Here is a 27,339-nt window from a genome sequence, read left to right on the forward strand (position 1 = left end):
TTACCAGTTTTAATTTGAAAGAGACTCCTCCATCCAAGGCAGTTCAACATATAGTACTGTGAAATACAGAGCCATTTCTTGTTCTAACAGAAACTGCCAGAGTCTCTGTTTTCCACAGAGATACTCTTTGAAATCATTGTTTCAAATCATATGCCACTATTCCACCTTGGTGGCCAAAATGATACATTTCAGTAAAATAATGTTGTTCTTGTATATTTACATTTTATAAATAGTATGAGGAATTTCTCTACCTGGTGTATAATATTTTAGTGGTGGTAAATGAAAATGGTGGGAAAATGTCTCAAAACCACCAGGAAGTATGTTGTCTCAAATATCAGGGGGTAGCCGTGTTAGTCTGTATCTACAAAAACAACAAGGAGTCTGGTGGCACCTTAAAGACTAACAGATTTATTTGGGCATAAGCTTTCGTGAGTAAAAACCTCACTTCTTCGGATGCATAGGCATCCAGACTCCTTAAGGTGCCACCAGACTCCTTGTTGTTTTTGTTGTCTCAAAGGCATTTCAAAGTAACCTCAGCTATGCAAATAATGCTACAACAGTAACCCATCACTTCAGCCTTTGTCTATACTGGCACTTAGTCGGCAAAATTTTCACATTTGGGGTGTTAACCCCCTCCCCCCCCCCCGAACAACAAAAGTTTTACCAACGAAAAGGTACACAGGAGACCTCTCTCCTGCCGACAAACAGCAGCTACACTGTGTGCCTTTTAGCGGCACGGCTGTAGCGGCATAGCCATGTCGCTAAAAGTCTTGTAGCATAGCCATCGCCTACTTTTCTTTACTTTCAGAAGACAGACACAGAAGAATAAAGAATCTGCAAGCAGCTTGGCTCTCCCAGCATCGTATTTAGAGATTTTGTTGTTGTTTATGCCGTGTACAGGGTGCTAAGTATTTTGATGCAGATCCACAAAGGGACTACTGCTAAATCTGGCCTTTAGGCACCCACTTCCTTTCGCAGATCTGGCTCTATATGCACAAATAAAACATACACAGCTCCTTCCCTAATGATCTTGCAGTCTAAGGCCTTGTATACAGGAGAAAGTTGCACCAGTTTAATTTGGTTTAGTTAACATTCTTATTGTGTTTTGAGTGGCTTATTTTGATTGAGCTCAAACAGATTCCTAATCAATTTCAGCTAACCTGAAATAAGCGTGGTTTAAATGGAGTATCCATATGGCATTTTTTACCAGTTTCACTTTGGGTTTGTCTACACAGAGACACTTGGGAAAATTAATCTGATTTAAGTAACGGTGTGAATTTTAAGTGGTTTAGGTAAACTGCATTAAACCCCTGTATGGACATTGTCATTAAGAATTAAAGTGCCATTAATTCGGTTTAGCTTAAATCACTGATAGTGTCCATATGGGGTTTAATGCAGCTTACTTAAACCACTTTAAATTCACACCTTTTAGTTAAATCAGATTGATTTTCCTGAGTGTCCCTGTGTAGACAAACTTTAAATCAATTTAAAAATCACACCCTTTGTTAAACTGGAGCAGCCTTCTTGTGTAGACAGACCTTCAACTCCCAAACCTGTATTGAGCTCTGCACGGGCAGACCACCTACATAGACCATCTGATATCAATGTGTGGATCTGTGCAGGTGTGGGTATCCACCTATAAGGAGTATGGAGTACACAAGTGAAAGTAACAACAAATAACTGAGAAAATAGGGATAGGAGGATGAGGATTACAATAAAGCCACATAGTTAGGCCATGTCTACACTAGCACTTATGTTGGCAAAACTTTTGTCACACAGGGGTATAAAAAGCACCCCCGAGCAACATAACATTTTGCCAGCATAAACGCTTGTGTGCACAGTGCTACGTTGGCAGGAGATGCTCTCTCCCAACAGCATAATGCGGTTACACAAGTGCTTTTACAGCGAAACAGCTGTGCCGCTGTAAGCTTGTAAGTGTAGACATGGCCTTATTTAAGTTTGTTATACATACATGCTTTTTTGATCTGATTGTGTGCATATGTATGTATGTGCATTTAATGTATAGGTACACACTTTTTCTACATTGTCGAGTAATACACACTTGCTTTCCTTTCTTGTTGTGCCCTCCCTCCCCACCCAGCCATAACATTATTTTCCCCAGTAAAAAAAGAAACTTAAACTAGCCATTAACCATGTTAGCTTCATAGCCTGTTTTTTCACTATTTGAGTGGCTTTGTAATATTAATTATTTTTATTATAATAAACACACCATATTTTCAAATATTTTCCCCACATTCTTCCCTAATAACTAAGAAAAGACTCTTCTATACCACAATTCCAGAGACGCCCTTCAGTTTCTCCTCCACCTAAATCACAGTGACTGTGACCTTGTTACCTTTTATTTTTCATTAATTTTTTAGTGAAGTAGCTTAGCTGGGAGCCATTCCTGCATTTTGAATTGTGTATAGCTTCACAGTACAGTTTGTCATTTTACGTGGTTAAAATACATGTAAATGGTATGCTATCAATTCAAATATGGGAATTGTTTGCTTTACTAAATGCATAGTGCTATGTCTCCTTCTTGTGGGGGGAGTACACGTGTGAGGAAACTCAATGAGCTGTATTGCTGAGAACAGCAGATTATTTTTCCTGTTCTCAAAGCAAATAGCTGTGATTACAGTTCATATTAGCCGTCTGCATTCTTTTCATGTATGTCAGGCTGTGAATTTCCAATTTGGTTCCTTTGACACCTCACATGGGCTGTGTTGGGCTTTTTATTTCTAAGGCAGATTTTGAACAGTATTTGTCACAGCAAAGCTGTTGTTAGAACACATGCTATTGAGTGGAGTCTAAGCTCAGTGATGCTATATTCTGTAGTTTTTCTTGCAATGAACGTTACAGTTGTACAGTGCTTCTTGCAACAAGTTCTTCACAGTAAGCCAGGTTTATTAAGATTGGAAACCTACTTTAAAAGGCTAAATTAAAGAATTGTGTACTAAGACAAAACTCAAAACTATCACAATGTCATAACTTGTACCAACCAATGGACAGGAAAATCTGTAGTGGCGTATGAATTTTGAATCTAAAATGGGAGAAGTAATCTCATGAGGGCATAATATGTGGCATAATAATTGTTTGGAAAGCAATTTGTGATATCTGTGGAAAGTGTTACATAACTACCATGGCCATAGATTTTTATTTTATTATTAATAAATAATAAAAATCATCTTATTTGTATCGTAAGAAGCCCAGATCCACTCAAATTTCAGGGCCTTTCCAAAAGTTTTCTAGAAAAACCTCTTCCTCTGAGCTTCCCTGGATTGCCACTTGTCTTTTTCCTACTGCTAAATCCTTGATCTTGGCTCCTCTGAAACTAGTTGAGCCTGTCCCAACAGCTGATTGGCCACTAGAAAACAGCTGACAGTTGCACCATTATCTGCTGCTCATCCTCTGTATCCAGACATCCGCCAGCCCAAGACCTCAGATCCTGAGAATCCTGCCTTAATCTATCTATGCTTACAGCAAACAACGTAGGACTTGATCCTGTTAAGCACTGAGCACCATCAACCGCCAGTGCAGTCAATGGGAGTTCAGGGGTACTCAGCATCTTGCAGGATTGAACCAATAATCTGCAAACCAGATAAAATGCAAATATACTGAATGATGCAACATTTTCAGGCAATGCAACAGTAATTAGAGGACCATGAACTCAGGTGGCATAAATCAGCATAGCTGCTAACTTCAGTGAACCTATGCAGTTTTACACCTGCGTAGGATCTGGCCCATAATGTTTAAAAAACTTTTTGTTATATTTTATACAAACTATATGCACAGTCTCTCACATATTTGCCAGACACGTTTGATACCTCATTGAAAACCTTTTATCTTTCAGTCGTGCTAGTAATTCAGTATGACTTTCACTTTTTCAGCTAATCAAAGAAATCTCCATTTTATAAATTGGTTCCAGAGTAATGTTGCTGTTCATTCTGCTCATTCTAGTATCTTTAGAGATTCTGTATCACAAATATCCCTGGAATGCCAATCTGTAAACAGAGAGTAATGTTTTACATACTCCAGTCATTTCAACTATTCTTGTGTATTGCCAGAAAATAATAAAGCTAAATGACAATGGTAGCGCACTCTGCTATTGCAAATGCTTGTTTAGTTTGCTTCCTTACAAACTGTAGCATCAACAAATCACACTTCATCCTAAACGCAGACACAAACAGAGAGACATGGAGTCTCATCCTTTCAAAGCCTCAGTGACTGATACAGTTTTAACATAAGTGAATAGGACAAAACCAATATTTCATTAGAGTCTAAGTATAGTATGAAGAATGGTGCACTTCTGCTTTAAATAATTACAGACCCCTTTCTGCAACTCAGTTGCCCAAATTGCTTGAAAGATGGATGAATTCTGAGTGTGCTTTTTGTCTAAACATAAATGATGATGAGCTACTTAAATATGCTTTTGGTCTTGTTCTCTCACTGCTTTTCACAATCATAATTTACAGCTATGGATAGCAGCAATCACTATAAAGGAAGTACCTTCATTGATTTTGACCAGACTCTTTGATCTGGCAAATTACCAGTTACTGCTATCTTTGTCTCAGATGGCCTGTTTGTAAGTGTAGTATAATGGCTCTTTGGCAACAAAAATGGTAAGATATAAGGAATTTTATGTAATTGTTTTAAGTGAGCTATTGCAATGTCTGTAAGGATGGCTTCAGGGTCTCTAACCAGGGCCGGCTCCAGGCACCAGCTTGGCAAGCAGGTGCTTGGGGCGACCACTTCGGGGAGAGGCGGCAAATCCAGCAATTCGGCGGCAATTCGGCGGACGGTCCCTCACTCCTGCTCGGAGCGAAGGACCCCTCACCGAATTGCCACCGTAGATTGCGATTGCGGCGCTTTTTTTTTTTTTTTTTTTTTGGCTGCTTGGGGCGGCCAAAACCCTGGAGCTGGCCCTGTCTCTAACCATAGTCTCATAAGCAAACTAGGGAACTGTCTAGATCAAATTACTATAAGGTGGGTGCACAACTGGTTGAAAGACCATAATCAGAGAGTAGTTATCAATGTTCCACTGTCAAACTCGGAGGATGTATCTTCTGAAATCCGGCAGGGGTCTGTCCTGGGTCCAATACTATTCAATTATTTCATTAATGACTTGGATAATGAAGTGAATGGTAGGCTTATAAAATTTGCATATGACCCCAAGCTGGGAGGGATTGCAAGAACTTTGGAGAACAGGATTAGAATTCAAAATGACCTTGACAAACTGGAGAATTGGTCTGAATTCAACAAGATGAAATTCAATACAGACAAAGGCAAAATACTACAGTTAGGAAGGAAAAATCAAATGGACAAATACAAAATGGGGAATTATTGGGTAGCTGGTAGCCCTGCTGAAAAGGATCTAGGGGTTATAATGGATCACAAATTGAATATGAGTCACCAATGTGATGCAGCTGTGAAAAAAGCTAATACTCTGGTGTGTTAACAGGAGTCTGGCATGTCAGACATGGGAGGTAACTGTCCCACTCTGTTTGGCACTGATGGGGCCTCAGCTGGAGCACTGGGTCCAATTCTGAGTGCCACACTTTAGCAAACATGAAAGAGCCCAGAGAGGAGCAACAAAAATTATAAAAAGTTCAGAAAACCTAACCTTTGAGGAAAGGTTTAAAAAAAGGTACATTTAGTCTTGAAAAAAGATGACTAAGGGGTGGGGGCGGAGAGGAGAGGGGATAGGGTGACCAGATGTCCTGATTTTATAGGGACGGTCCCGATTTTTGGGTTTTTTTTTATAGAGGCTCCTATTACCCCCCGCCCCCCATCCCCTGTCCCGATTTTTCACGCTTGCTGTCTGGTCACCCTAAGAGGGGAGGATCTGATAACAGTTTTCAGCTATGTTAAGTGCTGTTATAGAGAGGATGATGATCAATTGTTCTCCATGTCCACTGAAGGTAGGGCATAAAGTAATGGACTTAATCTGCAGCTAGGGGGATTTAGGTTACACATTAGGAAAAGCATTCTAACTATAACGGGAGTTAAGCTCTGGAATAGGCTTCCAAGGGAAGTTGTGGAATTCCCATCACAGGCAATTAAGAACAAGTTGGACAAACACCTGTCAAGAATGGTCTAGGTTTACCTAGTACAGGGGGGCTGGACTGGATGACTTCTCAGAGTCTTTTCCAGCCCTACATTTCTATGATGTCTATGATTCTATATTGCTGAGTGCTAGGAGCCCAATTTTGAAACAGACTGTTTAGACCAGAGGTCGGCAACCTATGGCACACGTGCCAAACACGACACGCGAGCTGATTCTGAGTGGCACGCTGCCTGCCCGGTGAGAGGAGGAGGAGGGGCAGAGGGGCCGGAAAGCGCCACGCTGGGGGAAGAAGCAGGGGAGGGGGGAAGCTTGGCTGCGGCAGGACCAAGCTTCTGCTTCCTGCCCCGGCAGGGGAGAGCGGTGGGGGGGGGGTCCCGGCCCTCCGCCCACTCAGCCCCCCCGCCCACCGCTCTCCCCTGCGGGGGCAGGAAGCAGAAGCTTGGTCCTGCGGCAGCCAAGCTTCCCCCTTCCCCCAGCGTGGTGCATTCCAGCCCCTCTGCCCCTCCTCCTCCCTCTCCCTACCAGCGATGGCCTTTGCGAGGGGGAGGGGGAGCAGAGCAGAGCCGAGCGGCAGCGTGCTCGCTGCTCCGTAGAGCAGGCAGAGAGAGGTAGGGATGGGCCTGGGGGAAGGGGGTGTAACAGGGCATATCCCTCCCAGCCCCCTGCCATGAGCCGCTCAGAGCAGGGGGCTGGGAGCACCCCCACAAGCCGAGCACCCCAGCCTTCTGCCCTGCACCTCGCCCCACCCCAACACACACCCATTCCTCTGCCCTGAACCCCCCACACACCCAGCCTTCTGCCCTGCACCTCCACACACCTCTCAGCCCTCTGCCCTGAACCCCCCCCCACCCAGCCCTCTGCCCTGACCTCGAGTCGCCCCAGCACCCAGCCTTCTGCCCTGTACCCCCACACCCGCCAGCCTTCTTCCCTGAACCCCCTACATCCCCACTGCCCTCTGCCCTGACCTCTGAACCCTCCCCCCCACACACACCCAGCCTTCTGCCCTTCACCCTCTGCTCTGACCCCTGAACTCCCCCCCAGGTCTGGGGTCCCAGCTGCCGGCCCCTTGCCAGCCGGCATCCTGGCCACAGGCCCTGCTCAGCCCACTGCAGGCCTAGGTGAACAGAACCCCAGGCTGGAAGCGGGCTGAGCAGGCTGACGCCGTAAGATCAGCATTTTAATTTGATTTTAAATGAAGCTTCTTAAACATTTTGAAAACCTTGTTTACTTTACATACAACTATATTGTATAATCTTAGAGAGAGACACCTTCTAAAAAACGTTAACGTGTATTACCGGCACGCGAAACCTTAAATTAAAGTGAATAAATGAAGACTCAGCACACCACTTCTGAAAGGTTGCCTACCCCTGGTTTAGACACTGATGGCTTTAGAGTAACTTACTAAAGACACAGTACGGCTTAAGAAACAACGTTTGGCAATTATGCAATGGATCCAATAATGAATCAAACTGAAAGTAATGCATGATTAAGTATTGGATCATATTGTGAGGGGGCAAAAATCCTAACTGGTTTCAAGACTAAGCTTGATGCATTTATGGAGATGGTCTGATGCGATTGCCTACAATGGCATGTGTTCCATCTGTGACTGCTGGTAACTAATATCCCTGATGGCTGGAGATGGTACACTAGGGAGGTGTCTACGCCGCATTTAGACATCCGCAGCAGGCCTGTGCCAGCTGATTCGGGCTTGTGGGGCTGTGGCTAAGGGACTGTTTAATTGTGCTTTAGAAATTTGGGCTTGGGCTGAAGCCCAGGCTTTAGGACCCTGCAAAGTTGGAGGAGCTCAAGCATCATCTACACTGCAGTTAAACAGCCCCTTAGCCTGAGCCCAAATCAGCTGGTACAGACCAGCCTTAGATGTTTAATTGCAGTGTAGACATACCCTAGATGGGGAGAGCTTTGAGTTACTACAGCAAATTCTTTCTGAGGCATTTGGCTGATGAGTCTTGCTGACATGCTCAGGGTCTGACTGCTGTATTTGGAGTTGGGAAGGAATTTTTTCCCCGGTCAGTCTGGCAGAGATCCTGCAGGGTTTTTTCCTTCCTATGTAGCATGGGCACAGGTCACTTGCAGGTTTTAACTAGTGAAAATGGCCGATTCTCTGTAACTTGCAGTCTTAAAATCATGATTTGAGGACTTCAGTAACTCACCCAGAGGTTATGGGTCTATTACAGGAGTAGAGGGGGAGAAGTGGATGTCAGACTAGATGATCACATTTGGTCCCTTCTGGCCTTAAAGTCTATGAACCTATGAGTAATTTTGAATGGAAATATGAGTGCATACTCCCTGAAAGAAGTTAAAGATATAGAGAACTGTGTAGTGCAGTGGTTCTAAATTGGGGTACATGTACTCTCGGGGGTATGCAGAGGTCTTCCAGGAGGTAATTCTACTCATCTAGATCAGTGTTTCTCAACCCAGTGGGAGTCGCAGGATGGGTTTAGGGGGTCACATATGCAGGGCTGGCATTAGGGGGTGGCAAGCAGGACAATTGCCTGGGGTGCCATACCCCAGGCAACCCTGTGAAGCTATGTTAGATGCTTCAGCCCCGGGTGGCAGGTCTTGGGCTTCAGACTCCTGAAACTGGTTCACTAGTCTGGAAAGGTTGAGAACTACTGCTATGGTGTGAATATAGCTCTGGGATGCTTTAGTGGCAAAGTGAAATAGACTGTGCATCACACATACTGGGGCACTTGTATGATCTGGTATATGGTTTCTGCATGGTGAATAGTAAAACTCCCATTGACTTCAATAAGCGCTTTTGTAAATCCCACCTCCGCTGTGCCAAGATTTCTTGGAATACTTTATTAATCAACATTAAAGAGTACTTGTTGTCATTTGGTATCATCAGAATTTCTTGGAAGGTTGTGGTGACAATAAGTGGGCAAAAGTTAAAAAAAAACTGGGCATGTTTAGTCTTGAGAGATGATATAGGGGAGACCTGATAAGACTCTTCAAATATGTTAAGGGCTGTGATCAATTGTTCTCCATTCCCACTCAAGATGGGATAGAAGCAATGGGTTTATTCTGCACCCAGGGAGGTTTAGGTTACATATTAAGAAAAACTTTCTAATTATAAGGCTAGTTCAATACTGGAATAGATTACTGAGGGAGGTGGTGGAATCTCCATCATTGGAGGCTTTTAAGAACAGGTTGGACAAACACCTGTTAGAGATGGTCTAGAGTTACTTGGTTCTGCCTCAGAGCAGGGGGCTGGACTTCTTGACTTCTCGACTTCTCAAAGTCCCTTCCAGGCCTCTATTTCTATAATTCTGTATAGTCATAAGCACAGACTAAATTCTTTTGTTCTGGAAGAACCATGAAACGCATTCCATAGCCTTTACACTTGTGATCACCTCACTTAGACTCTGCCTACTAATTCATCTGGACCTATAACCACTTCTTGTGTTCTAAATCTCTGAGCTATTTTAAATTAAAAGCTGCCACTGAACTGTTTTCCTTTCCCCCTAAATGTAGCATGAGCTTACATCAGGTCATAGCAAGTAATGGCCCAAGATCAGTAACTGGTACCAAAGTGTAACCTGCCTTTACAGATAAATAGATATGTAAAATATTGCAGTACCGATTCACTTTAAAACTTTTCTAACCTATCTTTTCTGTGAGATGTGAGGCATAGCCAAAATACATGATGGTATGGTGTAGTATAAAAGTTTTCTGGGTAATTGTTTGAGATAACCTGTACAGCTTACTCAACTTCACTTTTGAGTAACGCGGTTTCCCAAACTCATGCCAATGAAAACTTATACCACCAAGTGCCATTATGTAGTGAGGGTTGTTTGTAGGGGCCTAAGCCTGGATTTTGCTCAGACAAAACTCCCAGGAGCACAAGTCCTATATTCTCCCCTAGTAAATATTTGTAAACCAAGGTGAGGCTCAGTATTATAATTAAGCACTGTACCTTTCTTTCACCCACCCACCCACATTAGTATATGTTTTCTCTGCCCCCTCAGCTATGCAACCTGTGCACCCACCTGGCAGTGACCACACAGAGAATTATCGGTGGGCATTGAGGGAGAAGAGCCTCAGGAGAATCTGCATAAATAGGAACATGTGTGTGCATAAAATTGTGATGAATGGATCCCTTGGCTAGAATATTAAGCAATAACTTCAACTGAGTGACTGGATTTAGAATGTTAAAACAAGTGCCATACACATCAGTGAGGTATATGCACTCAGTGTGCTTCTTCAACATTGACAATTATCTCTACTAATGATGCATTTGCAGTGCAGCCTGCTGGACTTCTTGGCCCAAATTCAAGTCCTAACCTAGCACAATTAACTTAAATGGAATTCTGCCTTCTTACACTAAGGCTGAGTTTTTTGCACATTGACTTATGACAAAGCTTAGACTAAAGGGAATTTCACTTGTACATTGGCCTTTACAAATATTTTCACTCTTGAAAGGAAACCTGATTGACAACGGTAAAGAATATGAGCCATTGAATTAGAACATCCCAGATTTTACTAAGAACACTCAAAATATGCAAATATACAGGAGGGGAAGCAACATTCTTATTCCTATTTACAATGCTTTTGATAGACAGAAATAATTCTCTTGTTGCTTGTTACTGAGAAGAATAATTAATTTTGCTTTGTCTGTAGAAAGGCAAAAGCTGACAATCACGTAACAACATAGGTTGCATAAATTGGTTGACTTTAGATGCCGCCCCCAAGCCCATAACAGCTTACATAGAATAAATGATTTCTTAATGATGCCAGGTTCCATTAGAGCAGTAGCTGAAACATAGTTTTAATTGACACATACCATGTCCTAGGAAAATAACAGGCAAACTCCCTGACCATTCAATTACCATATAAATAGGAATGCACAGATCTCTGCTCATATCAGCATCTTGCTTTTTGTTGATGAAAATATGTTAATGGGTAAAAGCAGATTTTCATTTGAATAATAACTTAATGCTTCTTTGAATTTCAGATGGTGGATTAAGCCCTTTCTTTAAAAGTTTCCATTTTCCCTATAGTTCACCAGCTGCTCATGGGGGAAATAATAAATAAAAAAGCAAGTGGGAGTCTTCAAACATCCGCACCTGCTAGGGTGCTGGGGTTTTTATAAGCCTGTTTAGGGAAATGAAACATGAGAGTTCCATTTTATCTTTGTTCAGAAGGCTATCATTGGATGTGAGGGAGGGGATGGGGAGAAAAGAAAGCCAGTGACATGTATTTCAAGATTGGGACCCATTTTCTTTATCACATCTTATAAGCCCTTTTGGATCCTTGCCATATTCATTGCCAGTTGGAGCTGATCCATCTCTCCTTCACATCTACATGGTTAAGATTTACAAGAACACTGAGAGAATAAACAGCACTTTCTTCTTTTTGACTTGACTGTAGGCGAAGCACTGGATCTGAGCCAAAATTAATTAAGTGCTGTGTACTGATCCTGAATTGTTCAACTAGGTGGTTGTTCACAGAGAAATGGTAATAGATGTAGCAGCATCATACATTTTTCTTCATTCTCCATCCTCCAGACGGTGCTTTGTCTCATTTCATTTTTTCAGTATTAGGCATGTAACAAATCCTTTTTCTTTGTAATCAGTGGATCCCAAATACTAGCTATTCTTTCCCCACCTTCAGGATAGTCAGTAATGTCACGGTCAAGCAGAAACTAGCTGTAGTTTGTGCTAAAGTGATCACTCACACCAGTCACGAGGCTTGCTTCCAACAATAAGCAGAAATAAGACAACATGAGAGGCAACAACCACCAAGGCCTTCCCTGATTTCTTGAAGAACAGCTCAACCCTTTCTGCTTTTCAGATCACATTCCCCCCAAATATACCACCATGCTTCCCCTTTAAAATGATAAACAAAGTCTGAATCCTGCATACTGACTTAAATAAGAGTTTTAGTTGTACCAGGAATATGAGATTGAGTCCCAAGGCTGGAATTTTCAAAGTTGCCTCGCTGAGCATCTCAATTTGTAGTTATACAAGGTGGTACATGTGACCTGCCTTCCTGTGTGTATTTTCAAAAGGTGTCCTACGCACATATCTGCTTTTAAAATCAGATCTGGTAACTGTAAATTCCGAAGTCCAGGTGGTCTGTGTGTACTGAAGCTGAATGTATGGATGCCCTCTTAGAAGGCAAAGAACTGAAGTTTTCAGAAGGGTTTGCTTTTTCTCCAAGATTAACACCGGGAGGCGTTCTGTGTCTTTCAGTGCCCCACTCTATGGAAAGGGAATGTGTGTCCTTTAGCCTAGCTGGATAATACTCTGCAATAAAATGATCTGTGTGCATATAGTTGTTCTGCTGAAAAGAAAGGAACGTGCTAGTAGATAACTTAGCTGTTTTTATTTGCTGCTTGAAAAAGTTGTATTTTTCTTGACATTCTTTGTATTTCTCTCCCACATATCATTATCGTCATCATAGATGAGCTGCAAAAAGGGTCTACTTCTTTGCTTTGGAAAGGACCACCATGATAGTGTGGTAAGATTTACAGTGTGCCTAATTCTAAGCCCCAGGTGCTGGAACTAGGGATGCAATTGCACCCCCTGGCTTGAAGTGGTTTCCATCATATACAGGGTTTACAGTTTGGTTCAATGGCTCTCAGCATCCCCACTACACAAACTGTTCCAGCACCCCTGTTAGAAGCATTCAAAATCATGAGGCAGACCCCAAGCAATCAAGAAATTTGCCTTAAAAATCATGCCACTTTTAGCCTCTGGGGTACACTTAGGTCACTAAATAAAGAGCTAATTTAAAAAAAAAATGATGCAACAGTATATTTTGAGGTTTAAGTGTCTTAAGTAAAGGAGACGGGAGCAGGTTGGGAAGGACACAAATAAAGCATAAATAGAATTCTTCGTTCCCTTGTTTCCCATTAATGCTCTTAGGGCAGGTCTACACTAACCCCCCAATTCGAACTAAGGTACGCAACTTCAGCTACGTGAATAACGTAGCTGAAGTTCGAAGTACCTTAGTTCGAACTTACCTCGGTCCAGACGCGGCAGGCAGGCTCCCCCGTCGACTTCGCGGTACTCCTCTCGCTGAGCTGGAATACCGCAGTCGACGGCGAGCACTTCCGGGTTCGACTTATCTCGTCCAGACAAGACGCGATAAGTCGAATCCAGAAGTTCGATTTGCTTGCCGCCGAACTACCGGGTAGTGTAGACCTACCCTTAGTGTCTAATCCCATACTGTGCTTTAGCTCTGCCTGATGTCTATGCATCCATATAATTGGAGATGTTAACCAAACTAATAAAAAATGTACTGCCATATATGGCTGATGTGACAGCTGGAGGTTTTATTAAAACTGGAAGCTGATTTTGGAACGGTTCTATTTTAAATTCTGACCATGATGGTGGCGCTCCATTGACAACTGGACTATGCTTGCAGCTGTTCACAGTGAGGACTATATTTTAGTAGACAGATTTTCATATAGACTGCTTCCCATCTAACTCATGAACTGCCCACAGCATGTGACCACACAGTTCTTCATGGCCTGCTATTTGTGAACCCTTTATGATTAAAAGATGATGTGTAATTTAGGAAGGTGTTAATAAGGAAGACAGGTGCAGTTTAGGTAAACTAGGGATGCTGTAACCTAGTTGAAGATCTGGTTGAAGGTTGCCACTTGGTAACACTAGTTAATGCTAACAATTTTTGAAAAGAATATAAAGCCTAATGCTTCAGGGTTTAAGACAAGATTTATTAAGAAGTAGGATGAGATCTTTTGTGGAGGGGCAGATTATTCCATATCTTCTCACTGTGGGGCAGCTTACACATCCTTCTGAAGCATCTGATGCTGGCCACTGTTGGAGCCAAAACTGGAGTAGATGGACCATGGGTCTGATCCAGTATGGAAATTCCTATATTCCTACTGCTGTATTTCTTGCAGAGGATCTCTCTCGGCAAAGGTTTATACCAGTACAATTTGCCCTTTTCCTATCAAATCTTATTTATCGCTACCTGCAAGAATTGACCAGTATGATGACTGGCGTCGGCCCTATATGTTTACACTATTATCTTTTGCAAGTCACACTGACATCATTCATGTGTTAATGTAACAGTGGGTTAATAATACTGCCCATATCATATTACCTTCCAGTTCTCTTGCACAATTCTTCTACATGTCATAGTAAAGTTTCCAAAACTCTCTGAACACTTGAGGACAGATCCTCAGCTGATGTACATTGAAATAGCTTCACTAAAGTCAATAGAAATACACCAGGGTACACTAGCTGAAGATCTGGCGCATGTTAAAGTTTATTTACCAAGAAGGTGGGTGACTCTGTAGGTTCACTGCGCTGCTGTGCCTCCTCTTGCTAAACGGAATTTCCTGGTGGCAGAAATACAATGGTGACTTCAGAAACTTTTGTGAAAGCACATGTAAGAAAAAAATGCATTTCACACAGCTCTTCAGTGACTTTCATTCCTACTTTTCTATAAAAACTCTTTTGTATTTCAAGTACTCTGTTTTTGAGCAATTAGTATGAGTGGCTAGATGACTATTGGAGGAAGTGTTTGAGGGGGAGGAAAACAGAAACAAAACCCCAAAATAACCAATTTTGTAGCAGACCTATCTAATTTTTTTTATTATAAATGGCACAGCATACATTTCTCTCGTTAAATGTATTGCTTAATTCACATAGTACCACAAGACTACATAGACTAGAAATTTGAAATTACATAGACATTCAAATAATGCACACATTTGTAGTCCTATCCAATCTATGTATGCATCATTGTGATACCTGTCACATCATCATTGAATCTAACATTATTAAGAGTCACAGTGCCAATAATAAATCTTTTGATGCTTGCTTTCACCTTAGGGGACTTTTATTTTTGTCTTTCTCTGAAGCAATTTTTTAAAAATTGAGAATGATGTTGCTTAAATGAAACGGGGGGGAAATTACACTGTCTCGATGGCTAATAAAAATAAATTTTGTTCTGATAGATAGGAAGTGACAAAAATAGAAAGTCTGTCTCACTCTGTGTATAAACAATGTGTATATACCTACATACACACAAGCATAAATAGTGGGCTCTTTTTCTCTTTATGAAGAAGCAAAGGTTTTAAAATGGAGTAAGGCTTATTTAGTACAGCTTTATTGATTTACTCTCTCAGTCCAGCTCCAGGAAATATATTTTTATAGGGAGACACCATAGCAGCTCTATTTACCTTCACACCCTAATAAATTACACAGTACAAGCTTAAGGGGCCCGAAGGTTAAAACTTGTCTCAAACACCCAGCATGGGAGGTGGGTGAACTGAGGCAATTTTCCATCTCGCAGAAGTCTGAAAGCTAGTGCACGCTACAAAGTTTCAATGGTATAATTTGCCTTCTTTCAGCATAGCCCTTCATGTGTCCACACTCAACTTGGGGTCTCATCAAGAAAACCCTGAAATCCTGTTGGTGAAGTTAAATCAGCCCCCTGGGGAGCACAAGCCCTCTGCCAGCACTCTTCCATTGGTACAATGCCTATGTGAATAGAGCGTTGTTGTTGTTGTTTTGGTTCAGTGCCTGAATTGGGGGGGGGGGGAGAGAATTGGCTTGTTTCAAACCAAATATCAATTGTTTGGGGGTTTTTTTGTTTGTTTTTGTTTTTCTTGCCAAAATGAAAAACAAATTTCATTCAGGTCGACTCATCAATACTTTCTATATGAAATATTGACTCGTTTCAAAACAAAATGTCAAAAGAACTCTTGACAATGCTGAAAATGAAATGTTTCAATGTTTTTAGGGGGAAAAGCCTGGAAAAAATCAAATTTGCAAATAATTTTGTTGCCCTGAGAGGTGAATTTTTTTGGAAAATTTACTATTTGTACAAAAGAACAAAAGTTTCTGGGGGAACTGAATTACCAATACAGGAACAAATGGTCCTTCAGCAACAAACCTACAATGCCACTGTCCCCACAGCACTGATCACTGTCATTGAATTTCTGAACTCTACCCCTCTAGGGGCCACCGTGACAGCAAACCTGCAACCCATTTTAAAATCCCTCTCTTCCTACTAGCCCATTTTCATGAGCATATAGGTGTGGCTCCAGGTAAAGCTACTGGTAAACCTCATGCTGCTGCCTGGTCCAAAAACTTAGTCCCAGATTTCCTTGGCCTGTGGGGGAGGAGGGATGGAGCAGTTGAAGAGTAGCTATGGAATTCCTGCAGGAACAAAGATGCTTGTTGGGACACTGCAGAGGAGATGCAGAAGTTGGGTATGACAAAGAAGAGTTTCAATGTCAGGCAAAGGGGAAGGAAGTAGGAACTGTGGCAGGGCTATACAAAAGGCAGACAAGGACAACAAAAAAATCTGGTGCTGCCTTCCAGACCTGCTACTACTATGCACAGGTAGATGCCATACTGAATAGGGACCCACCATCAACCCACAAGTGATAGTGGACACCTCCTGACATCCAGAGGAAAGCACCCCAGAAGTCACAGACTCATAGACTCTAAGGTCAGAAGGGACCATAGAACTGTTCAGCAATGAAGAGGAAGGGGTACCTGGAGGATGCAGAGCTCTTCAAGATGCAGCTGAACACAGAGAACTCACTGAGGAAGGGGACAGGGACTCAAGTAGGTGTAATTTATTCCTCCATTAATGCACACTTTTTTTCTCCACAGCCCCCAAAACTTCACCCCTTTCTCATCTCCCTGTCAAAATGGTGGTGGTCAACCGCAAGCAGGCAGGGAACAAACAAATTTTGTTTAATGTAGCCCCAGGGTGGCCAACCTGAGCCTGAGAAGGAGCCAGGATTTACCAATGTACATTGCCAAAGAGCCACAGTAATACATCAGCAGTCCCCTGGAAGCTCCCCCCGCTCCCAGTGCCTCCCACCCACCGGCAACCCCGCTAATCAGTGCCTTCCCCTCCCTCCTTCCCCGCACCTCCCGATCAGCTGTTTTGTGACATGCAGGAGGCTCTGGGGGGAAAAGCGAGGGCACAACAGGGTCAGGGGAGGGCGTGGGAAGGGGTGGAGTAGGAAGCAGGGCTTGTGGCAGAGCCAGGGGTTGAGTAGTGAGCATATTGGAAAGTTGGCACCTGTAGCTTCAGCCCTGGAGTCAGTGCCTATACAAGAAGCCACATATTAACTTCTGAAGAGCCGCATGTGGTTCCGGAGGCACAGGTTGGCCACCCCTGAATTGTAGCCAGTTTATTTTAAACTAAACTAAATTATTTTAAGCTAAACTATCTGTTCGACCTTATATTTAGCTGTGACACTGAGTACCTTTCCCAGACGTGAGGAAGAGCTCTGTGTTGCTTGAAAGCTTGTCTCTCTCATCAACAGATGTTGGCCCAATTAAAGATATTACCTCACCCACCTTGTCTCAGTTTATTTTAAAAGCACCAGGCAAAATTCAACAAAAAGAAAACTGGAAGCAACTAAAAAAACATTCCCAAATAGATATTTTAGCAAAAGCTTTTGAGGATTTAAATGTATAAATTTTACAGGCAGGAAAAAAAAATTCAATAAAATAAAAACAACAATGCAAATATAATTCAATGCATTCAAAACACACACAAAATACATGCAAATCAATACCTGAGCAATCAAATTGAATACATAAAAAAATGATTGGAAGTAATCCAGGGACTAGGCATTCAGAATACATGGTATTGCAGAAATAGCATTGTAAAAGTTATTTGATACAGGTATTCTAGTGAAAACACACCATATTTTGGTTTTCCAGTCCAAGAGCAAAACAAATTACTTGCATTTTGTCCTTTTGATTCAGAAAAGAGGTAAAAACAGCATGTTGCTGGCTCAGGGAGCTTGGCTTGGCCAGACTTACACAACTAGCTAGAAAACACAATGCTTTCCACTTTAGGAGCTTCTAGTTTAATGTGGCTTGGACATCTTTTTGTCTCCTGGCACAATTTCACTGAAACTTTCAAACAAACAGTGTTTGATCTTTGCCTGAATGTTTCTAGGAAAAGCAGCCTTGTTTCTCCCGCCCCAGTACACCTTCCTATGCCATTGCAATGAATTCTGGGGAACCATTGCTGTGAAAGGGGTGGGTAGCATGCAGAACCAAGCAGCCACAGATTGTCTTGAGCAGTTGCCTTCTCTGGCCCTTTGGTACCCTCCAGAGTGATATCTGCCAGGATCACTATGGCCTGTAATAATTTTAGCAGTGTTTACTACACTATCCCTACAGTTCTCCTATACCCAGCCCTAGACCCCTCATGGTCAGAAGTTTTGAAAAGTACCTGCATATACTCACTACGCTGTGTGCCACTGCATGGTCTGGAAACAAATAGTACTGATTGTGATCCTGTTTATACTTTTATGCAGCTCTGTAGGGAAAAAATTAGGTAGTTGTGACACTTATCTTTTGATGTCTCCTAACCCTTAAACAACCAGACAGACATTGTTAGATTTATCAGTGACCTTGAAAGGCCATCCCTTCCACACCTGCCAAAAGACTGACTGAGATAAAGAAGAAAAAGCAATGTATGAGGGAGAATGTGTTCACAGAGCTACTCACGACTTCTGAGTCCAGAGCCCATGAGACCAGGGAAGAAAGGGAATGGATGCTGGAGGAAAGGCACAAGGACCAAAAGGTGTCTCAGAGGTAAACCGACACATGGAGCTCTTCAGACAACATGCTGAGCTGCCTCAGAGTATTATGGAGAAAAGCATCCAAAGACCTACACCCCAACAGCCACTATAATGCGTGGACAATACCTTCTTCCCAGGGCTGGAGCCATATCTCACCAATGCCCTGACTCCCCTCAAGGTGCCAGCATTCCCTGCAACAATAACCCTTCCACTCAACGCCACTGGACAAAGAGACCTGCCATGACTATACGAACACTAATTTGTGATGCAGCCCAGAGCAGCCAGCATCTTGCACTCTATTTTTTTGTCAGATTGTTCAAACTCTGTAGATAATCTTTCCACTTCTTTAATTCACCATGTTAATGTTTTCTCCTTAGTCTTCTAAATATTATGCAATACACAACATACAATATTATGTAATACACAACATACAGGAATATTTGGCTCACAGAGATTTATCCTAGTCATGAAATATCTCCTTCATTCCTTTAATCTGCCAAATGTAACGCCACAGTCCATCTGCACCTGCTCAAGTAATAGTTAAATGTTTCCTTGGTGCTGTCAGCTAACCTGTATATAGATTCATGGGACAGGGAAGCAAAAGGATAAGACTTGGATCCCTGAGAGTAACAACTGGCACAACAAACCCACCAATGCGAATATGCTAGTATGGGGGGGAAATGTCCCTGCTGGCGTCTTTACAAAACTTCCGTATACATAAAGCAGGGGTAGGCAACCTATGGCACGCGTGCCAAAGGCAGCACACAAGCTGATTTTCAGTGGCACTCACACTGCCCGGGTCCTGGCCACCAGTCCGGAGGAGCTCTACATTTTAATTTAATTTTAAATGAAGCTTCTTAAACATTTTAAAAACCTTATTTACTTTACATACAACAATAGTTTAGTTATATAATATAGACTTATAGAAAGAGACCTTCTAAAACGTTAAAATGTATTACTGACACTCGAAACCTTAAATTAGAGTGAATAAATGAAGACATGGCATACCACTTCTGAAAGGTGGACGACCCTTGACCTAAAGCGTCCTGCACCTTTCCTGATCACCCAATGGTAATGTTAGTGAAATGTCGACAATAATCCACCAATGCTTGCATAAGCAGAAAGGCATACTTTTCCATGATTACGTAATCAGAAGCAAGATGTGTGGGAGGGAGGGAAAGGGGGTGGAATGATTAGGGATATACACTGCATCTATTGCCCCAAAGCAGCTGGATTCACTGAAATAACTGCTTCTCTATTAATTCCTGCACGTTGCCCAGAGTCACAATCGTGTGCATCACAACATGCCTAAGGGCCGTGCACACATGGTTGACAACCACCCCTACTATAAATGTACCAATATCAAAGCAATTGCCTGTAGACCACTAACAATCCAGGGTTGCAAGAGTCCACTAGGTGATTGCCCCCATCTCTCTACTGCCAAGCAGCCTGGGGTGAGCTCACCACACAACCGCAGCAACATGGCCTTCCGCATCTGAAAGTTCTGTGCAGCCACGACTGGCCATGCCAGGTTTGCATCATACTCTGATCCCACCACACAATACTTGTTTCACGAGCCCAGAACCACCTCTCCACTATGTGGAGCTGATCACTATATGCCTGCAGCAGCTAGCGACTTTCAGTCAGTGTCTGTATCATCCACTCTCCTCAGTGCTCTTTTTCATTCTTGCATGGCCAGCTGTGGTGATAGGTGTGGCTCCACAAATACAAAAGATTCCATCACCCTGTCTCTAAACAGACGTGGTAGCTGCCCCCAGATGTGTTAAGCATCCATGCTTCTGACTGCAAGATGGCAGATATTGAAAACTGGCACAAAGAAGGGCAAATTATAGGATGGAACAGAGGAAACTCAGAATTTTAGAAAATGGCCAAAAAAATAATAATAGAGAGACGATTATGGATGGAGGTGGAGCAGAGGGACTTCTGGGACCTTCACTCCAAACTCCAGGATTCCCTGAGAGGACCACTGATTTCCCACAATGTATCACCCCCCCAGGAGCAGCGCCAGGGTTTTTGCCGCCCGAGGCGGCAACACTCTTCCTCAGAGCATTCGGCGGCGGGGGTCCTTCCACTCCATGTCTTCGGGGTGCTTCGGCGGCGGGTCCCGGAGCGAGTGAAGGACCCGCCGCCGAAGCGCCCCAAAGACGTGGAGCGGAAGGACCCCTGCCGCCAAATTGCCGCCGAGGATGGCAAAATGCCACCCCCCAATTCCCGCCGCCCTTGGCGACCGCCTAGGGTCGCCTAGTGGAAGCGCCGGCCCTGCACCCCCTAATTTCCCACAAGGCACTGCACCAAGTGGTGGTGCCAGGGACACTGGGAAGCCAGTACAATGTGGTGCTGTGAGGATCTGCTGCAGTAGCCAAGGCAGCCATATGTAAAAGCACCTTAGCGAAATAGCAATGTCTGCAGCTGAGTGCTGGGGGAACTGCTACTGGTAAAACTTTCTGGGGTTGACATGACCTCAGGCTGAACAGCCTTTTCCTCCTGAAGCAGCCCCTCCCTGGAGGCCATCAGTACTTAATCCCAAAGTCATGGAGGTGCTTGGCCCTCATCTACAATACTTTTACCTGTATTACACCCAAGGATAACAGTGTTATAACTGTTATTGGAGCTGGAATTACCGCGGCTGCTGGCACCAGACTTGCCCTCCAATGGATCCTTGTTAAAGGATTTAAAGTGTACTCATTCCAATTACAGGGCCTCGAAAGAGTCCTGTATTGTTATTTTTCGTCACTACCTCTGGGTGCTCTTGAGTCCATTATCGTAGAGGAGATAGGAGTTTTAGTAAGAAAATTTCAGCTCCTTCCACATAGGAAATAAAAACGAGTCGGTGGATCCATGGCTACGTTGTAAAACTCTGGGGCCATCACATGGGAAATTATAATAATACCTAGTCTTTCCATAGCTCTTTCCATCAGTAGATCTCAAAGCACTTACAGAGAGCCACATGGTTCTTATTTTACAGACGGAGAAACTGAGGCACACAGAGGAGTGACTTCCTCAAGGCCACCCAGCAGAGCAGGCCAATGGCAGGGCCAGGAAAACAACCCAATTTTCCTGATTCCCAGTCCAGTGCTCTGCCCACTTGACCACACTGCCTCCCCTCCTAAATTTGTCTCTGGCACTGCCCTGGGCCCTGAATGAAGTGAGCCCAGCCCGCACTCCTCATTAAAAGCACAGCGATTGTCACAAGCGGGTGGGGACCTTACTTGTCCCCCAAACAAGGGAGACCGCTGCGCTCACTCAGGTACGGGAGGAGGGGGCGCTCAATGGCCCCTCGCCAGCCGCTCCCCAAGCGGAGCACAGGACAGAGCCATGGGAGGGAGAAGGGGCCTGGGCCGGGCTCCCAGTTTTTGCCTCCAGCTCTCCCTGGGCTGCGCTGGCCGCGGGAAGGCAGCTCCGGGGCAGGACGGGCGGGGTGTGCACGCAGCACTGCGCGCTGCCAGCCTCCTTCCACCCCCGCCTGCCCCTCCTCCGCCGCAGGTAGGCACCGCTCCGCCGGGAGCCGCCTGCGGAGCCCACCTTGCTGGTCCCTGGCTGCGCGGGAGCAGGAGCCGCGGCCGCCCGAGGTGAGTTCAGGGGAGCTCCGGCCCGGGGGGCAGCCGGGCTGCGCGGCGCGAGGAAGGACCCGGCTGGTTGGAATTTCCTCGCAGGGCGCGAGCGCGCAACAGGTTGCGCTGCCCAGCGCTCGTCCCTGCAGCCCGCCCAGGGGGACCAGCAGCCCCTGTACACTGCGCGGGTTTGCGCCCCCCAACCCCCCCAGTGAGTTTCCCTGTTCCCCCCCCTCCCCAAACGGCCCGACCGCCCCGCGCTCCCGCGGGATTTGTTTCCTGCTGGCTTCCCATGCTAAGGTAAGGGCACGGCTCCCCCACCTCCCTGCTGCTTGCAGCGTACCAGGAGCGCGTGCGTCGCACAGACTTGTCCTTGGGAGTTGCTCCTGCTGGGCTTGGCTTGTGGCAGGGCGAAGGAGCTGTTGTTTTGGGCTGCAGGGGTCTTGTACTTTCTGGGATGGTGGAAGAAGAAAAAACCCCTCTCAGCCTTGGCGGAAGTTTTTAGAGACGGCCCTGTTTTTTAGATTAAACGCCAAATTCCTGCGGCTGGTGTTTTAGCTAGACCGTAGAACAGAGTTACCAATACCTTGGGAATGGAGGTTGTTCCTAACTCTGGACATGTTTGTTACGCTGAACAAAAAGTTGGGGTTGTTCTTTCAAAAGTTTACAACTGAACACTGACTTAATACAGCTTTGAAACTTTACTATGCAGAAGAAAAATGCTGCTTTCCCTTTATTTTTTAGTAGTTTACATTTAACACAGGACTGTACTGAACTTGCCTTTTTTTTTTTCTGTCTGACTGCTGCTGCCTGATTGCCTACTTCCAGTTCCAGTGTGGTTGACTGGTCACATTTTGTAACTCTGGTGTTCGTAACTCTGAGATTCTGCTGTAGGTCAAAACTCTTCCCAGCCAAACAAACGAATAGTTCCCAACAGGTGTGCTTGTTATCAGACAATATAACAAACACACATCCCTTGGAAGACAGGAAGCAAAGAATAAGATGCTTCATTTTAAAAACACTTTTTATTAATATATATTTTAAGCCAAGCACAGTTTAATAATTTCTTATGGCAAATACTTGTTTTAATACTGCCTGTTGAATCCCAGGCACTCCTGTATAAATACGAAGCAGTATATATTTTTAATAATAGCTACTGCTAGGTTTTTATTATTTTCTCTGATGAGCAGTTAATGTACAGAAATCATAATGTTGAACTATGATTAAAGCCCTTTTTCTGCAATTGATACTATGTGAGTGGGCAGCCATGTTACACAGGTTCAGCAGTCTGCCAGGGAACTAATAATTACAGGTTCAATGCCTTAGATTTCTTTAACAAAGAAACGTAAGTGGGTAGAGAATCAGAATGTCTTAGCAGAAGTGGAATGGGGGAAATAGTTCTGCATTTATTGTAAAACATTCAACCTTCACTGGGGGACATTTGACTTTGAGTTTCATTATAGCAGAGCTCAAAGGCCACCCCATTGCTTTATAAAACTTTATTCCATTTTAAATATATTTTATTCAGTTTTCAGAGTTTTTAATTTTTTCACCTATTTTTCTTTCTATATTATGTGACACTGCACATAAAAATGTGCTCAAATTTTGTAAACGATTTAATAGCTTGCTAAAATCTCCCCCCCCCCCCCCCCCCAGGATCCCTGCTTAATTCAGAGCACAGTATATCATCATGTAAACAAAGAATGTATCATAATGTATGTGACCAATGCATATATATGAGTGGGCTAAATTAAGGTTGCAAAGGCAAACCTAATTCTAGCACAACCTAATTTTTGAGTGCTTGACTTTGCAACCATAACATTACTTTAATGTAGTTTCTTGTGTGTGGAAATGTATATAACTTACAAATTTAGTGTTATTCAAAAGTGCTTGGCTGGCAAATATGAAGACTAAAGTCTTTTTAGCCAGAGACAGGAACAGGCTTCTCTCCCTCTGGACATGCCACCTCAAGAATGAGTGGACACTGCAGTTCAGTATCTATCGATTAGGCATTTTGGAATATATGTTCAGTTTCGCTGACTTGCTGTGTCACCCAGGGCAAGTTGCTTAAAGGAACGCATGATTTTGGCCCCAAAGTTAGATTTCATAAAAGTGGGTCTTAAGTTTACTAAAGAATGGAATGTTTCCAGAACTTTTAAACATTCCAATAGAAAGTTGTCTTTTAAAATAAATAAATAAATATATTGAGTGATTTCAAACAAAATGTTGTAACACTGAGACACCTGGAAGTGAAACTGACTTTAATGAATTAAAATCAAAACCGACTTCGTTGATTCCCGGACTCCCGCCCCATTATTTGATGAGGAATACAAAATTGAGAGGTAAAATGGATTTTTTTAAAAAATTTTCAGTTTTAATAATAGAAGTGCTTTAATAGAGGTAAAGAAATGTACTTGTTCACAATGACACTGATCTTGCAAACACTTAAGCATATGTTTAATTTTAAGCATGTGAGTAGACTCCTTGAAATTAATGGAATGCCTCAAATTCTTAAAGCTATCCATGTTCTTAAAGTGTTTGCAGGATTGATGCTAATATGATTAATTAGTGCCTTCTGTTCTCAATTTTAGAGAATGGTGCAGAGTCAATTCCACCATTGGTGTAAGCAGTTATTTTCAGTCCAGTTGTACCCATTTACCCCATGGCTGATAGAATTGGTCAAAAACCATTGAAATTCTGATTGGGGAGTCGGAGGGGGGAAGTCATGAAAATTTCAGAACCTTTTTTCCTTGTTTTTTGACCAGCTATATGGTCGGCTGATATTTGAAATTTGTGTGAAATTTTTCAACAATTTTGATTTTTGTTATAAAAGGCAAACATTTTTCACAAATTTTTGTTTCCATTTTTTTAACCTCCTGAATTGGTTCATGTCTACATGTTCTCCATGGAAAGTGACCCTATAAGAAAGAAAACAGAGGCTGGGGACTGAGACTGAAGAGTAACATATGAAAACCCTGACCCAAGCAACCTGAACAGCATTACTTGATTCTATGGTAGAACGTAATAAAAAAGACGTTATATTTATAATACAGTTTTTCAGTTGAGTCACATTTATAGGATCGCAAATAAGTCAGTCAGTACTAAAATGACTTATTTCCTTTTCCTCCCCCGCCTGCTTTTACACTGCCAGGACGCCTACCTACTTGCTTAGAAGCTCCGTTTACACTATGACTTTCAAGTGTGTTTGTGTAACTGACATGATTGGCTTAAACATGGTTTGCATCCATATGCAAAAAGGTTAATCCACAGTTTGTAACTGCAGCAGCTGATCACACGGGTCTAGGTTGCCATATTTCATAACACTGTTATTTTGCTCTGTAGAGGACTGGCACGGGTCTGCTATCTCGCATGGCACTTCTACATTTGGCAGCACTGCCATGCATCCCTGCCTCTCAGCGGGATTCTCTCACCTCCAGCTGAGCTGCCGGAATTTTCAGTAAATATTCGTGGTTTTCATTACATGAAAAAATCCTGATAACTCTTTTGTCAATTTAAAGAATGTTTTCTGAAAAAAGGCACCATTTTTTGTGTGAAAAATGTTGACAATCTAGACAAGCTTTCATTAAAAAAAATTTGCATTTGAAAAACAGCGAAACGTTTGTTTGTTTTTTTGTTTGAAAAATTTCTACCAGCTCTAAAAAATACTAATAATAATCCTGGGCCATAGAACTCGTATGAGAAATTAGTGACTAAAGCAAAATTAAAATGACCAATTTATAAACCTCTCTGGATTGTAGAGCGAGGAGTGGTTGTAAAGGAAATACCGACAAACCCTTAATTTTAGCAGTGCTGCTGGGCATGCCATGAGGCTATTTTTGAAAAATAAAATTGGTCTAAAAATAGTTATTTCAGCTCTTAATGGGAATAAACTGGTTATGGGACAAAGGCTAAGATGACAAACTGAATATGTATTGATCACTCTGTGAACAAATGGTGGTGAAGTAAATATGAAAGATTGTGCCTCTGGAGGTCTAGTAATATGCCAGCATCTGCTGAATGTGCAGAAAATGCCTCTAAAACAATAGATGTAAGTTTGAAGTTGCTTCAACCCCTAAACAACTTTACTTGCAGAGTCAGTGAATATACTGTACTTTAAAAGGACCCAAATGTAGAAAAGATTAGAAAGACTAATAAAAGACGCTGACCCTCAGTGGGCGTAAATAGTCATGGCTCCACTGAAGTCTATGGAACTATGAGAATTTACACCAGCTAAGGAACAGCTCCAAAGGTTCTAGCCTGTTCCCTGCTGCTGTGTGATCATTTATCACTATTGTCTCCCTCCATCCCAACATTTATTTCTCCCCCTCTTGTTTTTTTCTATAATGAAAGTATATCCTTGGATGTGCATTGTTGCTTTTACATACTGTTTATTAAATACCTTGTTCAATATCAGAAGGAATATAATTATAGAAGGCATTAAGTTATATGTTTTCTCATTTTGTGTCATGCTGATAGAGGAGAAGGGGCTAAACAATGTAATGTTATTAAATGTGTTGATTATATGATGATGTAGGTTTATGTAAGTCTGTGTAAGTTTGTATCTTTATCCATAGTGCGTGTTGCAACTAGGGTTGCCACTTGCCAGGTGTCCAGTTTTTGACCGGTACACCTGGTCGAAAAGGGACTCTGGCGGCTCTGGTCAGCACCGCTGACTGGGCCATTAAATGTCCGTTTGGCACTGGGCTGGCAGGCTCCCTACCTGGCTCCCTGTGGCTCCCTGGAAGTAGTGACGTGTCCCTTGGCTCCTAGGTGCAGGGGTGGTCAGGGGGCCCCACGTGCTGCTCCCACTCCAAGTGCCGGCTCCACAGCTCCCATTGGCCGGGAACCATGGCCAATGAGAGCTGCGGGGGTGGCACCTGCGGGCGAAGGTAGCACACAGAGCCACCTGGCCACGCCTCCGCCTAGGAGCCGAGGGACATGTTGCTGTGTCCGGGGAACTGTCCAAGGTGAGCACCGCCTGAAGCCCGCACCCCAACCCCCTGCCCCAGCCCTGAGCCCCCTCCCACACCCGAACTCCCTCCTGGAGCCCGTGCCCCTACCCCAGCTCAGAACCCCCTCCGGCACTCGGAACCCCTCAGCCCCAGCCTGGAGCTCCCTTCTGTACCCCAAATCCC

The 27,339-nt window shown here is 43.4% G+C and overlaps 1 protein-coding gene across 1 annotated transcript in view; it reads left to right on the forward strand.

Moving 5' to 3' along the window:
• The first annotated feature begins 22,054 nt into the window (after positions 1 to 22,054).
• The window catches only part of ARHGAP8 (Rho GTPase activating protein 8), a 106,881-nt gene continuing 101,596 nt past the window's right edge, over positions 22,055 to 27,339 (forward strand). The window contains exon 1 of the mRNA XM_005299911.4: positions 22,055 to 22,222. The gene's annotated coding sequence lies outside the window, so the exon portion shown is untranslated. The remainder of the gene's footprint in view (positions 22,223 to 27,339) is intronic.

The sequence above is a fragment of the Chrysemys picta genome, chromosome 1, assembly GCF_011386835.1.
Source record: "Chrysemys picta bellii isolate R12L10 chromosome 1, ASM1138683v2, whole genome shotgun sequence".
In the NCBI taxonomy this organism is placed as follows: domain Eukaryota; kingdom Metazoa; phylum Chordata; order Testudines; family Emydidae; genus Chrysemys; species Chrysemys picta.